This window comes from Felis catus, chromosome B2 (assembly GCF_018350175.1).
Source record: "Felis catus isolate Fca126 chromosome B2, F.catus_Fca126_mat1.0, whole genome shotgun sequence".
Classification (NCBI taxonomy): domain Eukaryota; kingdom Metazoa; phylum Chordata; class Mammalia; order Carnivora; family Felidae; genus Felis; species Felis catus.
Window position 1 is genome coordinate 93,157,143 of NC_058372.1, and position 17,000 is coordinate 93,174,142.

The following is a 17,000-nucleotide window of genomic DNA, read 5'->3' on the forward strand; positions in this document are numbered from 1 at the left end:
CCTGTTATTGATCAGTGCCAAGAGATAAAGAATCCTGATGTTCTCTGTGTCATTATTATCATACTACCACTCCTTCCTTTTCTCTGAAAAAACTATTTATTTTATCCTCCAAGTGTTCTACTAGGTTCTTCTTCAGGCTTATGTCATTATATGAGAACCCCCTTGTTCCCAAAATCTTCACCAAGTATCTGTTCACCACCATGTCATAACTGATACCAGCTCCTCCATAACCTCAGAAGAGAAAGTTTGGTAGCTCACTAAATTCAGAATTATGAGGTGACATTAGCATTTCTCAGCATCCCTCTTCTTTTCCAGCACTATCTCTAGCCATTACCCCTCCACCTTCTTATATAAAAAAAGAACATCCTTAGAAGCTCTTGCCTTTCAGCTGTACCACACTGCCTCGCTTCACCCTTAGTGAAGATTGACAGAATATCTTCCTCTTTACACTTGTACCCTCAATAATACTGAATGACTCCAATGCCCATGGGAATAGCCAATCCCACTGTGTTTCTCTTTGCATCCTTGATTTCCTAACCTCTAAATAACTTAATGTCCAGTCCACTTCAACTACCTATCATAGTGCCATAGAAAAATTCAGTTAAAATCCAGGACTGCTTTACCTCTGAAATATTGAATCAAAAGATCTTATTCCCTTACCGCTATATGACTCCCACATAGTTTTATGTCCATACCTGTTCTTCAAACTCTTGATGTTCAAAACATTATTCCCTTTACTTCTAGAATCTACAAATTACTTTACTAATAATAATCTTTACAAGTAGCCTCTACCAATAACCTTTGCTAATCTACCAATAACTTGACTGCTTCCCTCATCTACCACCCTCTGAGTTGTGTAACCCATCCCTTTGTAATGCTCTTCCCAAATCCAACTTCCTTACCCCTTTACCTTCCATTGTTTTAGGCCAAAAGATATCAAAAACTTGAATCAAAATATATACCTTTTCCAGGAAATCACACAAACATGTAAATTAATGCCACTAATTCATTGTTTCTAGCCTCAGCAGCAATCTGTTTTCCTAATTAGTAGTCCCGCCGATTTACCATCTAGACTTTCTTCTGTCCTAAAAACAAATGTGACTCTGACCATTTTCCTCCTCAGTTGTCAGTGTTTGGCCTTCCTTTCCACTCCACAGAAACTTTTTAAGTAATCTTATTCAGATGCATCCCTTCAATTAATTAAATACTGATAACTCCCACAGAGAAATTCTGAGATCTGATCTCCTAACAGAGCTCCTTGGGTTAACATTCAGTTTTCTTCCAGATATTTCCACTTAGCAATCCTCAAACATGTCAAATGCAGTAACTCTAAACCTGGACATCTTTTATCCCCATTTGTATTATATTTTCTACAATTCTTATCATCTACCAAATTGTTCCAAACTGAAAATCAGTCATAATCTTTGGCTTTTCATTCTCATCCTTAAACTTCATCTAATCAATCACCATTGGTTCTATCTTCTGAATAGTATTGTATCAATTTCTATTTATGTTAATTACCCTGGTTCAGGCCACCATTACTTTTTCCCTAAATTATTGGCAGACTACTACACCAGACTACTACATTTTATCTGATGCTGCAATTTATATCTGGAGCCATAATCCAAACACCATTTTAAAGATGAAAATCTAATTCCATCACTCTCTTTCTTAAAATGCTTAACTGCTCCCCATTATCCTCTGGATAATGTCTAAGTAAATGTCCATACTACTACTCACGGTTCCTCTTTAAATGGCACTCCTTACCATTTAAGAATCATTTATCTGTCTCTTGACCCTATTTTTATTCTGTGCTTCAGGAAGGACCACCGACTCTCTTTCCTCAAATTATAGAAACACTTTATCCCACCCTTTGTTTTCCAGCAATATTCCCGAAATAGAATATCTGATTTATCACCTGATTACCTCTTCCTTAACCTTATATTTGTTGCTATTTCCACTACAATGTATCCCTGAGCATCCTATGGACACCTAAACCCAGATTAGTGCATGAAAGCACTAGTCCTATGTACTTCAGGGACACACCCTATAATAGATTCACTATAGTATGTATTCCCCAAATTATTACTTGCTTATTTGTCTGAATCACATGACATGACTGAATGTTTTTAAAAGGCAGAGACAATATCTGTCATATTCATCTCCATATGCCAATAAATAGTATATATGATATTATTTGTTGGAAACATAAATAAATGACTGAATGGATGTATGACATGTCTTGAGACAGTTACCAAGTGTTTGGCAAGGCCTTACACAGCGGATGACTTTTCTTTGGAGAGCTTGGGTGAAGCCATTCAGTGGGATGCTGCCCCTAGTTGATAGAAGGTTGATTTTGGTTTAGTTATCCATTTCTAGTCTAACCACCTGTGTCCAACATAATGGGATCATGTGTTATAAGCAGGCAAATTATACACAAAGACTCACAAGACAGACGTGATAAGCCTAGATATTTGCTTACATTCAAGCTTCTTAAAATATGGTGATGCAAATGATAGGTACCTTGCTTAGTCTGTCAAATGCATTGTTAATCAGGCCTCCTCTTAGAGGTTCATTCTTCTAAAGAGCTCTTCATGATTCCTATTTCCAAAACTTAAAGAAGCTAACTCTCATGGACATGTTCTGTGTTTTTGTCATGAGCTGTTTACAAGAACAGGCTTCATCTTGCGTACTCAGTGCCTACTGCAGTTAATGGAGAAAAGTAAATGCTTAATGTATTTGTGTTGCACGTTGTATGAAGTAAATGATCATATGAATAAAGAAACAAATTCCTAAATCAAATCATATGAAAATTATAAAAGGTCACAATAAATTTTTATTTTATTTTATTCTTTTCCAAATAAATGTCCACCCAAGAGGATGGGTGGGTGACTATTTTACTGATCCACTAACAAACTCAGCTTTCAAAAAGCAAATGAGTCTCTCAGTTATGTATATCAATAGAAGTCATTGCTTGATCACAATCAGCTATTTGATTTTCAGCACAGTGCTCTGCACAGAGTAAGTGCTTATTGAGTTAAATTAATGGAATAGTTGAACTACATTGAATTTGATTTAGATAGATTATCTCCACATGAGATTACTGAAAAAGAAGACTAAATCATGAAATTCTGATGTTTTCTTATCCCATGAACTGAACCATACTATACATAATTAACAAAAATTAATAACATAGCTTGTGCTGGAATCCACACTGTATAAGCTTTTTATTTTTAACATATCTATAAATTGGGGAATATGCCTCCCCTGTAAAAATTGTTCTTAATGAATTATTCAAAGTAGATTGAGCCTCTGTTACTTCTTAAAATTGTAAACAAAAATGAGAATCAATAGTAGTTCTTCAAAATCAACTTAAAATAATAATCGTTTTTTGGAATATCTGATTATTTCTTAGCAAACTGATAAGAGTTCTCCTCTATAACGGTGCCACTAATGTACTAAAAAAGAATATGGCTCCCCAAATTAAAATATATTTAGTGACAGATGGTCAGATCTTTTTTTTTACATGTAGGGGACACATACTGTATAATAACTGAACTGTATGTAAAATTTCTTTTGCTCTTCACCCAGTGGCAGAAAGGTCCATAAGGAACAGATGTCTGTTTCTCCTGATTAAAGTGAGAGATATTTCTGAACAATTTTTGAAGTGCATTTTTATGCAAAATTGTTCTAAGAATATGATAATTGATATGCTTAAAGTATTTTTCAATGTCAATACTTGTACAGAGATAGAGATGCCCTCTAGATACCCTTAAGTCTGATCCATTTCTATAATATAAATACCATGAAATAAAGATGCTAAATGGTATGATGTTCATTCTTCCCAATTTTCCTTATAATTACTACTCAGTGTTTATACCTGAAGAGCTTTTAGAAATATAATGAAGAAAGAGGCACCTGGGTGGCTCAGTCGGTTAAGCAACTAACTTCACCTCAGGTCATGATCTCATGGTTCGTGAGTTCAAGCACCTGCATGGGCTCCATGCTGACAGCTCAGAGCCTAGAGTCTGCCTTGGATTCTGTGTCTCCCTCTGTCTCTCTGCTCCTCCCCTGTTTGCATTCTGTCTCTCTCTCTCTCAAAACTACATATTAAAAACAATTTTTAAAAAAGAAATACTAATGAACATATTAGTAAAAAGCTAGTACTGCTATTTAAAATATTGCTACTTCTTGATAAATAGTATATTAGTTCATACCCATGCCTATTTGCTTGACTGTCACCTCCCCTTCATCAGAAATAATCCCTTTTTTTCTCTTTTTGAATATCTTCTTTCACTAAAGATTCCAGCTTCACTAAGAAACAGTTCAGGAATTATATTTTCCAAGAGAATTTGAAGTGGTTTTTACTGCTCTAAAACTAAGTCCAGAAGTGCTTGCTCCTCCTGAGACACGGTCCATAGACATGTCCCCAAATACTCCAGGGAGACAGCAGATCTGTTCACCTGGTTCATTTCTGTTCACACTTTCCACGCTGTGAGGTTCTCTATGCTCCCCAGGGTAATGACAATTGCCATGTAATTCAGAGGAAGGTTTGACGTTCCTTTCAGTTTTACTTCTTGGTGGCTTAACCCTGTTATTATTACATTTTAGATGGAAGTTTGCAAATAGGTGGCTCTGTATTCCATACTTGTACCATTTCACTCTGTGCTTTCGAAACTGGACCCCTGCCCGATTTCCCATTGATCCAACAGAAGTAAATTGGTTTTCTATGGTCCTGTTTGGATGTGATTTGTTTGTTAACTTCCTCTCCAGGGTGGTTGCTTCTGTCCTGGTTTTACATCAGCACATTATGTGGCACTAAATCTAACCAAGGTGAAATTTCTTGTGTGAAATTGATTTATTTTTAAGACATTGACAAAAAAAAACTATTCAATTTGTGTTTAAGTCTCTGCTTCACTTGAATAGTTTAGTATATCTGTGTATTTTTTTTCTTGGGCATAAATTACACATTTCAATTTTGTTATATTCTGACTTCTCACTACATGTATAGACAGAGCCCATCGGAATAGTATCTTAATAAATGCCTGACATTTAGAAAGTGCTCTGTAAATATTTTTGTGACTTACATAGCATATTTTTTTTTGAATCGAAGATCTCATTTAATATGATACTTCAAAAAATTAGCTCAAGGGCATATTTTATAATTTATCCCTAGAAGACTCTATGTTCCTGTTCCCTGTTAAAAAAAAAAAAGGATAATCTTATACAAACAAGCCTTCCTACTTGGAGTCCCATTTTGCTTTTGGTGTTCTTCAGGTATGCATAGCAACAGAACAACACTGTTCTCACAACCCATGCTCTCAATCCAGACATCCTTAGCATTATTCTTCAGACAGACAGTATAATGTCAAGGTAAAATCAAAGCTTTGGTTTAGTTCTCACAAGTACAAGTAATAACAACTACATTGGAACTTATTCATCTATCTTGCAAATGTCAAGTTTCTTTGACATCAACTTAACTACCATTCCAACTTCAGAAACTTCAAAAATGTCAACAAGAAAACACTGTTTTATGAATGCTTAGGTGTCTAAGTCTTCTACTGATATTAATGAGCTTAAACTATTTTTGGCTTTGGAGGGCTTTGGCGGGCGGGGCTTGGGGTTGGTAAACAATTTTCTTACAAACTTCCCAATACAATGCATTCTTTTCAGGATCATCAGGAGCAGGTAATAAGCCCATTCATTTTTAGTACTAAAAGGAATTAAACACTTTATAGTTGCTGTTTCATTATGTTGGCCATTTGTATAGTCATTGACATCAATGACTACTGGTTAAATCATACAGAGATTACCTCTGTTCTTCAATGCATAAAAATATAGGTAGAGAAAATGGATCTGTCTATACATGCAGTAAAATTTCAGAATTTGATAAAAATTAAAATGTGTAATTATGCCCAAAATCAAATACACCAGATACAATAAAATATCAAGGTAAGTGAGGCTGAGGTGGTATTTTTGTTTGTTTGTTTGTTTTTAACTTTTCACCTTGTATGTCTATCAGTGCCCTAAAAATGAGTCAGGTTCACACAAGATAATGTGATTCCAATAAAACTCCAGGGAAGTCATTATTATTATTAATTATTATTATTATTATTACACAGAGATAACGCTTGATTTTAAAGTCCACATATGGAAATATATACTGACTGGAAAAGTAGAAAACCTTGACAAAAGAAAAACAATGAGGAGCTACACAGAGAATTATTTTCAAATGATTGTTAGCATGTGAATAGTTGTTCAACTAGAGGGACAAAGAAACACAAACTAAACTGGCTCTGAGACAGAATGTTTCCTCTCATATTGGCAAACTTTCAAAAGCTTAATGATATACTTTGTTAGTGAAGATGCAGGAAAATCAGCACTCTGAAACACAGGATTACACATCAGTGCAATTTAACGGAAGAGAATTTGGCAGCAGCTGACAAAGTTAGATAGCCATTTACCTTTAGTCCAGCAATCCCACATTAAAATTTTCACTGAAGATATGTTCTACTAACATAAAACAATGTATTCACAAGAGCATTCATTGTGGAATTATTTGTAAAAGTGAAATATTGGGAATAGTCTAAATGCTCACATATGAGATCTCTGGTTTTGGCCAAATGAAAAAACTAGGGCTGAAATAGCATCCTACCTAAAAGAAAACATTTTAATTAAATTAAAAATAATCAGACCAAATATATAAACCACAGTTTTCAATATACTAACTATTGCACAACAAAGGACAGTGATTCCTAAGAGATGGTATATTAGTCAGAGTCCTCCAGAGAAACAGAACTAATAGGAGATGTATGTGTGTGTATACATCTATCTATATCTAAATTTATAACTATATTTATTGAGAGAGAAAGAGAGAGAGAATTTATTACAAGGTATTGGTTCACATGATTATGGAAGCTAAGAACTCCCACCATCTGCTGGCTGCAAGCTGGAGATCCAGGAAAGCTGGTGGTGTAGGTCACAGTCCTTAGAGGCCTAGAGCCAATGGTGAAGATTCTCATTGAAATCTGAAGGCTGGAGAGCCAGGAGCATGAAGTAAGGGCAACAGGTTGATGTCTCAGCTGAGTCAGTCTGGCACAGACCAAATTCAACCTCTCTCCACCTTGTTGCTCTATCTGGGCCCTCAGCTGATTGGATGATGCCCGCCCACATGTAGGAAGACATACCGCTTTGCTGAATCCACCTAATTCTAAATGCTAATTTCATGCAGAAACACCCTCACAGACATACCAGAAAGAAATGTTTAACCAGATATCTGGGCACCTTATGGGTCAGTCAAGTTAATACGTTAAATTCACCATCATCGATGGAAACCACATGAAGTGAACACTACAACTGCTCTGGCTGGCTGCGTTTCCAGGTCCTGGCACAGGGAGGAGGTACTGAGGTGGAGCCCAGCAGACTTTCTCTGCTGAGGAGATACAGCTGAACATGGGGGAAACCAAGGTGATCAGAGTTCACAGAACAGTACAGAGAAGTGACAGCTACACAGGAACAGAATCACAGAAGCCTAAAGTGTCCTCTGAAGCATTTATCAAAGTACTAGTCACTATATATGTGAAAGGAATCAACCTGAGGTGAGAGAAAGAAGCATCTCACATAATTAGAGGAAATAGTGTCCAGCACTCACACAGGCTGGGAATAAGGCATGTCCTCACCAGGAAGACTCATAATTCCTGGGACGCTGGATACAGTACACAAGAAGGTCTCACCTTCAGAGATGGAAAAAATGAGCCCTAGACTGAGCACTGCTCCAGATCCTCCCAATGAATCATAAAAGTATAATCCAAAAGTATCAAACTGTTTCCAAATAACATGACTACATCCCAGACCAAATGTCAGAAAAGAACCCTGAATGTTGGCTCCAGATGCTTGAGAGGTTTAGAATTAGGAGAAAGCAGCCCAGCCAGCAGATATCACGAACACACTCATACTTCTAAAGTACATAAAAAGGTAAGTGCTTGCCATAGAGTTCAGTCCACCCATTCTGCCCATTTTCTCCATGGCCAGTCTTCTGAATCTTGCACTAGGCTCACTTTCATGTCAGCTTGGATGAACTTACCTTGCTCAACCTTACTGTTGTGCCCGGGTCAGGATTGTCACATGAACTCTCCTGCCTTATTCCAGCAATTGCGGACCAATTTATGGACCAACTTCTTATCTAACATTGAATCGAATATTGAGAACAGAAACTGAATAAAATCCAATACAGTATTTGTATCTAGTGAGGGTTCAATAAAAGTTAATGGGTTTGAATTTAATGTATGTTAGCTAAGTTTTTGTTTTTGTTTTTTGTTTCTGTATCACCAAATAGCTTCCAAGCGTGTCCATTTTTGTGGCTAGAAATCTGCTGGTCTTACTTGTAAGAACACAGATCTTTTCTAAAGCACTGGGATGGCGCTATATTTCTTTCAGCTGGGCTACAGCTGACTGCATGAGATGTATACACAATCATAGAGGTGGCAGTAACTTTAAACAAACACAAGTGGAAAACCAAAATGAAATGGGAACCACAAAGTAAGAGGTCTTTGCAGACAAACAATTCACTCACAGCAGGATTCATATTGGTTATATGACATTGGTCTATATCAAGCAGGGTTCCTGAAAATACTTTACACTCCAGCTATCTATCACACATGCCAATAGCCCAAGACAAGAGAAGGTACGGGAGAAGAGGAAAAATAAGGCTATTCCTAAAACATTCTTAAAAAGTCTATGGTTCTTATGGCAAGAATTATCTTCATAACAAAGGTTTCTAAACATTAATCATGCTTTGCTTTGCCTTCTTATCAGAAAATGGGGCAGGTAGATATTTCTTATTGTTTTCTCAGAACTCAGATGGAAGGAAAGATATACGAAAACATGAATACCAGACTGCTTCTCTTCACCATTTACTAGTGCTGCTATTTTGTGCCTATATCAAAGATGTCTGTGTGATTTTTATGATTTTAGTGCTGACATCAGAAAGATGAATGCCTCTGAGAAGCCTAGGCATACAGGGAAGTCTGCACTGAAAACTTATTTATTTTCAATTAAGAAAGTATAAGAGATCAGTTTTGATATGTTTGTTTGTATATTCTTAAAACACTGGGTGAAACTACACCTAAGGTAGAAATTACCACAGGCAATTGTGATCCCACATGCATTTTTCTTTAAACTCAGCAGGACTCACTTCTAAAATGCATAGCTTTTGAAAGGAATCAATTATACCACAGGTCAAAACAAGTCTCTCAAATACAAAGATGATAGAATTTCTCACTCAGACATAAGAAATTAATCATGCAACATGAATGCTAAATACATAGAGTGTCCTAAATATTTGAGCTGCCTCTTCCCAACAGATGAAACAGTGACATGGCTATTACAGTTATTACTTGTATAGGACTCATCGTATCTACTCAATCAATGCATGATGATTGACTATGGATCGTTGCTATCTGGACCATTCTTTACTACTGCTCCAAGACAAATCCATGGAATAGGTTGGAATATATTTTATATATCTGGGCAGAAAAATATCTCTTATTAATGGTTCTTAAAGTTGGGTTAAAGTCATCGAGCTTCAACCAGAACCTGGCATCAACACCAAGGAGACAAGAGTGATTGTTCTATTTAGGCAATGGTTTAATCTTAATGTGCATTGGAATTACTTGGAGGTGATTGCTGGGCCAAATTCAGCCCTTCCTCAGGGTTTTTGATTAGGTAAGTGTTATGGATTGAGTGTCCCTCTCAAATTCATATTAAGGAGTTGAAAACCTAACCCATATTTTGATGGTATTTTGAAGATGGTCTTTGGGAAGTAATTGGGGTTCAATGAGGCCCTAAAGCTGCAGCCTAGTCTGGGTATGGATTATGTGGGGAAAGTGCACTTACGACAAGAAATACCAGAGAGTCCCCCTCCACACAGCACAAAAAGGAGAGGTCATGTGAGTACTTGGAATAATGACAGCCACCTGCATGCCAAGAGAAAAGGCCTCAGGATAATGCCTGCTTTGCTGGCAGCTTGATCTTGGACTTTCTAGCCTCCCGAAATGCAACAGACAAATTTCTGTTGCTTAAGCCACCCAGTCTGTGGTACTTTACGATAGCAACCAAATAGACTAATAGAGTAGGTCTGGAAATTTGCATTTCTTATGTCTTTCCAAATAATGCTGCTGCTGCTGGTCTGGCAATCACTTTTGGCAACCACTGCCTCAAACATTAATGTAAACACAAGTCACCTGGGGATCATGGTGAAGTCCAAATTTTGATCCAGTAGTTTAAGAATGTGAAGGACCCAAGATTTTACAGGTTTTAACAAGTACCCAGGTAATGCTAATGGACTATATTTTGAGTTGTTAAGTTTGAGAGGCTCTGAAACTCAGATGGTACCTCTGAGCTCTAGGACAATGCCTGAAATAGTCACATCAACCTGTCCCCCAATTTCTCCCAAAGCCCCCACCCACTTCACGACCTAGCAGCAGTTCACCTCCTAAAAAGCCTTCCATGAGCAACAAAGTCAGAAATAAATTATCTTTTAAACTGTAACTATTAAATTGTAACCATTAAAGATTTGCCACTCAGTTATTGTTGTTTTATTGTCCTTGCTACTTTTTTTCTTAAACACTTGCTAGATTCAGGGACTGTGCAAAACACTTTGCAAACATTTTGTTTAATCCTCAGAAGAACACTAGGATGAAATATTGTTAGCCCCAATTTAAAGTGAGAAGAAAAAAAGAGGCTTGGAGAGTTTAAATACTTGTCCTGAGGACACCAAATTAGAGTATGATGGCCTGGTAAGGGCTGGGAGGGGGGTGGATGTGTGCAGTTGGGTCCTGGAAATGCCAGCTGACCTAGACTATCCTTTAATTACAAAGCTGAGCATCCTTCATGTGAAGAGTAAAGTACAAGCAGTTTGATATTAAAAACATGACCCCATATGCTATATGCTATGGTACCAAATTAGAGGCAAAAAGAGTTGTCACAGTGTTTACAATGTAGTAGAGGAGATAGATATTGATTATATAATTGCATTAATTAATTTATAATTCCAAAATGAGGTAAGTGCTCTGAAAGAGATACCATTGTTTGAGACAGTATAAGAATAAACCTGGGGTGGGGAGTAGGGAAAGGGCCTCTGGGTCAAGGAAAGCGTCCAGGAGCCTGAGATGCCTCAGCTAAGAGTCTAAGGATGATATGTTTGGAGACTGAGGGGGTGGTTCCTTCCATACAGATGAAATCACAAATATCTTATTATAAGAGAAAAAAAAATCTGGAATTTTTCCAGAAACAGAAACAAGACAACTGTGGCTGTACTGCAAATAACTGGGGAGAGGGGCAAAAGTTATGCTTAAGTGTGGCATTATTGTTATAATTATTATTTGATTACACATAAATTACCTTGTTCTTAACAACTCAGAGTTTTACCTTTTTGTCTTCATGTCAGGGTTGTCAGATAAAATACAGGACATGCAGCTTAATTTTAATTTCAGAAAAACAACGTTTTTTTTTTTTTTTTAGTGTACCATATATTATTGGGACATACACTTAAAAATTTGTTGCCTACGTCGGGCTCTGGGCTGATGGCTCAGAGCCTGGAGCCTGTTTCCGATTCTGTGTCTCCCTCTCTCTCTGCCCCTCGCCTGTTCGTGCTCTGTCTCTCTCTGTCTCAAAAATAAATAAACGTTGAAAAAAAAAATTGTTGCCTATCTGAAAAAAAAAATAACTGGTTGCCCTATAATTTTTTATGCTAGATCTGGCAACCAACCCTATATAGAAAACTTCTTTGAATTTTCTCTTAGTTGTTTCTCAGCAATAGCTTGGGATACTCGCTGGCTCAACACATCTTAGAAATACCTCTATCACACCCACCTAGGCATGGAACACACACATACCCATTATGGGGTATGGAGCACATAGTGCATATATTGCATATTCTTCTAAGTGCTGGGGATATCATTTAAGTGAATAAGGCAACTTTCTTTTCTTGTACATATACTTAATGGCACACACGGAACACATATAAATCCTGCATGGATCAACAGCCAGGGGAAGTGCTGTACATCCATCAATTCACTTAATCCCAATAGAGTAACATCATTACTGACATATATTACTTCAAGATAATAAGAATTAGGTCTTAGTAACTTCATTGTTATTGCGGTTCAAAAGAGGAAGAAATTGTGGCTTAGGGAAAGCAAATAAGTTGCCTGTTGTAACATAGCAATTAAGTGGCTGAGTCAAGAGTCAATGCATCTGTGTGACTTGAGAGCCAGCATATGTTTATATGCCCTACTGGCCTCCTCCTAAGAATTACAAACCCTGCACATTTTCTCATTTGTGGTTTAAATATTAGCTTTATTTTTTATTATGTTGTTTTGTTTACTAGTTTTTGGTTTGCTTTGTGACCTTTAAGTTAAGAAAAAAGAGAGAAAACAGAACTTCCTTAAAATGCAATTTCATAATTACTATTAATTGCTCATTTGTTATTTGTTCAGGGTATCTTATAAAGGACTCTGCTTCAATATTAGTTTTACATTGAACCCCACATCACACCCGGTAAGAAGTGTGTTCTTCTACATAAGAAGACAGACTTATGGTCTTTAGATCATGAGATTTCTCTAGGGTCACATGGAAGCGTCAGAACTCCCCCTCCCCATAAAGAGTGACTGTCATGCTTTTAGGAAAAAAAATTCTTAAAAATGAATATATCTTCAAGGTAATGCTTATAAAATGATTTTTGAAGAATTTATGGTCTTAAAATTCTACCATAAATCCCCAAACCACAACATTTTATTATGGAAGTAGCAAGAATAGAGTTCCCCTATTCTTTATAATTTTATCATTAATTTGTTGCAGTACTTTCCATTCTTGAATTGTGGCTGTTTAACAAAAAAGCTGCGAAACTTTTGGGGTTATTTATTGTTGGGTGACAGCATGTACCATAGCTAGATAAACTGTGGTTTCACCAGTGCTTTGGATTTCAATGTAGCATTAGAGCTCCCGGACTCCAACATTTAACTTGATTTATGGTTTGTGATGTAAAAATACTAGGGCTCGGATGGCTTTAAGTGACTTTGAAAATTAAGTAAAGAAGAAAATGTAAAGACTAATCTAAACTTGCTGTGAAATATTAATTATGCATTTCAAGTAAAGGAAGTAAGCAAGCAATAATTTAATCTGTGACATAAAATAAATCCCAAACTGTACTCTTTGCTGAAGGCATTTACTAAATAAACGTTTGATTTTTAAGTCACAAAGGAACTGAAGTTGCAACCATTAGTTACTGTATTCTGAGCTGTTTATTAAACATTTTCTCCCAGGTATCTGTTTAAGAAAAAAATCGGTTTGAAAGGTGAGTTAGGGTGGAAAAACAGCTCTAACCTAAAGAAAGAGAAGCATCTTTTAAAAGTGTGCCAGGTGAAGCTTCTTAATGATCCATGAGCTTGTAAGATGACAGCTGTGGCTGCTGAGTCAGGGTAGAAGAAAATCTAAATGTAAGAGCAATTGTAGCCTTTATTAATGACCTGCTAGGAACTTGGGCAAACTGCCAGGGCCAGGGATGCAGCAAAACTTCTCTGATAACTGAGCATTCCAAACCTCCTAGATATAAATTTCTCCAAACTCCCTAAACCAGAAATAATATCCTCAGCATTTTGAATTAGGCAAGACACACAGGCATGTTATCCATATTATATTAATCTTCGAAATGTATTGCCCAAGGGGGAGACATGAAAGGGAACAGATTATCTCTACTGGGGGAATTAACATTTGAAAAGAAAAAAGGTTTTAAAAAAATGCATCAGAGACAAACACAGACACATCTTGAATCTGCAAGATTTGCAGGAGTTTGCTTTTCCTAGCTGGGTGCACAAAAACACGGTCATAACACAAATATTTTGCCATACCTGTTAAAAGAGCTTCTTTACTTTTTCTTAAGATCTCAAAGTTATGGTAGATGCATCCCTCAGAATTTGGATGGCAGGAATATCACTTTTCTTCTGTCAAAGATGAAGAAAGTTGAATTACCCCAACTTGTTCATTGGACATAAGAGGAGGCTTTAGTTTATCAATTGTTAAGATAAAATAACAGTAACTTTGAATTTATTAATAGGTCAAGTTCTTGGGCTAAGTCAATTTTGGTGAAGTTGAATATTTCCAGGAAGCATTTGGAAATTTCTACTCAAAGATGGGTATTTATGAAACCAGCATCAAATGTAAACTACTTGTATACAAAGGAATGAGACAGAGAAAAACCTAGGAGTAAGAAAAAAACATTTCCTAAAGTGGTTCTAATAGTGTGGCTCCCACATTAGCAGCACAAACATTACCTGGCAAAGTGTTTTAGAAATGCAAATAACCAGGACTAACCCACCCCCAACCTATTGAACCTAGTGAATCAGAACTGGGAGGAGGAGCCAGGCTTCCACAGTTTAACTACCCCAACAGGTGATACAAAAGCAGCTCAGTTCAGGAACACTTACTTGCAAAATTTCTAACTTTATCTAAGGTGAAAGTATCCAGTTTTTACTTATGCAAACAAATGAGCAAAAATTCACCTCAAATGGTGTCATCTTTCTTTAGCCCACGACAAAGTTCTTTAAGGGTGAGATAAAAGTAATTACAAAAAAGAAACTGGTCTCATGGTTCAGAAGAACTTTGGAAAAAGACTATAGAATAAGGCTGCATGAAAAAGCAACATTTAGGGAGAAGCGGCAAGATGGCGGCTTAGGAGGACGCTGGGCTCACCGCGCGTCCTGCTGATCACTTAGATTCCACCTACACCTGCCTAAATAACCCAGAAAACCACCAGAGGATTAGCAGAACGGAGTCGCCGGAGCCAAATGCAGACGAGAGGCCCACAGAAGAGGGTAGGAAGGGCTGCGAGGCGGTGCGCGCTCCACGGACTGGCGGGAGGGAGCCGGGGCGGAGGGGCGGCTCGCCGGCCAAGCAGAGCCCCCGAGTCTGGCTTGCAAAAGCGGAGGGGCCTGACGGATTGTGTTCCCACAACAAGCGCGACTTAGCGTCTGGGAGGTCATAAGTTAACAGCTCTGCTCAGAAAGCGGGAAGGCTGGAGGACAAAGGGAGGGAGAGCTGCTGAGCCCCCTGACCACAGAGCTCAGCTTGGTGGGGAACAAAGGCGCTCGCTAGCGCCATCTCCCCTGCCCATCCCCCAGCCAAAATCCCAAAGAGAACCAGTTCCTGCCAGGGAACTTGCTCGCTCCGCGCAAACACCCAACTCTGTGCTTCTGCGGAGCCAAACCTCCGGCAGCGGATCTGACTCCCTCCCGCTGCCACAGGGCCCCTCCTGAAGAGGATCACCTAAGGAGAAGCGATCTAAGCCTGCCCCTCCTGCCCCCGTGCACCTTGCCTACCCACCCCAGCTAATACGCCAGATCCCCAGCATCACAAGCCTGGCAGTGTGCAAATAGCCCAGACGGGCCACACCACCCCACAGTGAATCCCGCCCCTAGGAGAGGGGAAGAGAAGGCACACACCAGTCTGACTGTGGCCCCAGCGGTGGGCTGGGGGCAGACATCAGGTCTGACTGCGGCCCCGCCCACCAACTCCAGTTATACACCACAACACAGGGGAAGTGCCCTGCAGGTCCTCACCACGCCAGGGACTATCCAAAATGACCAAGCGGAAGAATTCCCCTCAGAAGAATCTCCAGGAAATAACAACAGCTAATGAGCTGATCAAAAAGGATTTAAATAATATAACAGAAAGTGAATTTAGAATAATAGTCATAAAATTAATCCTTGGGCTTGAAAACAGTATAGAGGACAGCAGAGAATCTCTTGCTACAGAGATCAAGGGACTAAGGAACAGTCACGAGGAGCTGAAAAACGCTTTAAACGCAATGCATAACAAAATGGAAACCACCACAGCTCGGCTTGAAGAGGCAGAGGAGAGAATAGGTGAACTAGAGGATAAAGTTATGGAAAAAGAGGAAGCTGAGAAAAAGAGAGATAAAAAAATCCAGGAGTATGAGGGGAAAGTTAGAGAACTAAGTGATACACTAAAAAGAAATAATATACGCATAATTGGTATCCCAGAGGAGGAAGAGAGAGGGAAAGGTGCTGAAGGGGTACTTGAAGAAATAATAGCTGAGAACTTCCCTGAACTGGGGAAGGAAAAAGGCATTGAAATCCAAGAGGCACAGAGAACTCCCTTCAGACGTAACTTGAATCGATCTTCTGCACGACATATCATAGTGAAACTGGCAAAATACAAGGATAAAGAGAAAATTCTGAAAGCAGCAAGGGGTAAACGTGCCCTCACATATAAAGGGAGACCTATAAGACTCGTGACTGATCTCTCTTTTGAAACTTGGCAGGCCAGAAAGAATTGGCACGAGATTTTCAGGGTGCTAGACAGAAAAAATATGCAGCTGAGAATCCTTTACCCAGCAAGTCTGTCATTTAGAATAGAAGGAGAGATAAAGGTTTTCCCAAACAAACAAAAACTGAAGGAATTTGTCACCACTAAACCAGCCCTACAAGAGATCCTAAGGGGGACCCTGTGAGACAAAGTCCCAGAGACATCACTACAAGCATAAAACATACAGACATCACAATGACTCTCAACCCGTATCTTTCTATAATAACATTGAATGTAAATGGATTAAATGCACCAACCAAAAGACATAGGGTATCAGAATGGATAAAAAAACAAGACCCATCTATTTGCTGTCTACAAGAAACTCATTTTAGACCTGAGGACACCTTTAGATTGAGAGTGAGGGGATGGAGAACTATTTATCATGCGACTGGAAGCCAAAAGAAAGCTGGAGTAGCCATACTTATATCAGACAAACTAGACTTTAAATTAAAGGCTGTAACAAGAGATGAAGAAGGACATTATATAATAGTTACAGGGTCTATCCATCAGGAAGAGCTAACAATTATAAATGTCTATGCGCCGAATACCGGAGCCCCCAAATATATAAAACAATTACTCATAAACATAAGCAACCTTATTGATAAGAATGTGGTAAT

General features: G+C 38.2%; 1 long non-coding RNA gene across 1 annotated transcript in view; it reads right to left on the minus strand.

Moving 5' to 3' along the window:
• The window catches only part of LOC111560505, a 1,125,299-nt gene that overhangs the window by 422,499 nt on the left and 685,800 nt on the right, over positions 1-17,000 (minus strand). The window contains exon 9 of the long non-coding RNA XR_006598120.1: positions 13,908-14,000. This is a non-coding gene — a long non-coding RNA (uncharacterized LOC111560505). The remainder of the gene's footprint in view (positions 1-13,907; positions 14,001-17,000) is intronic.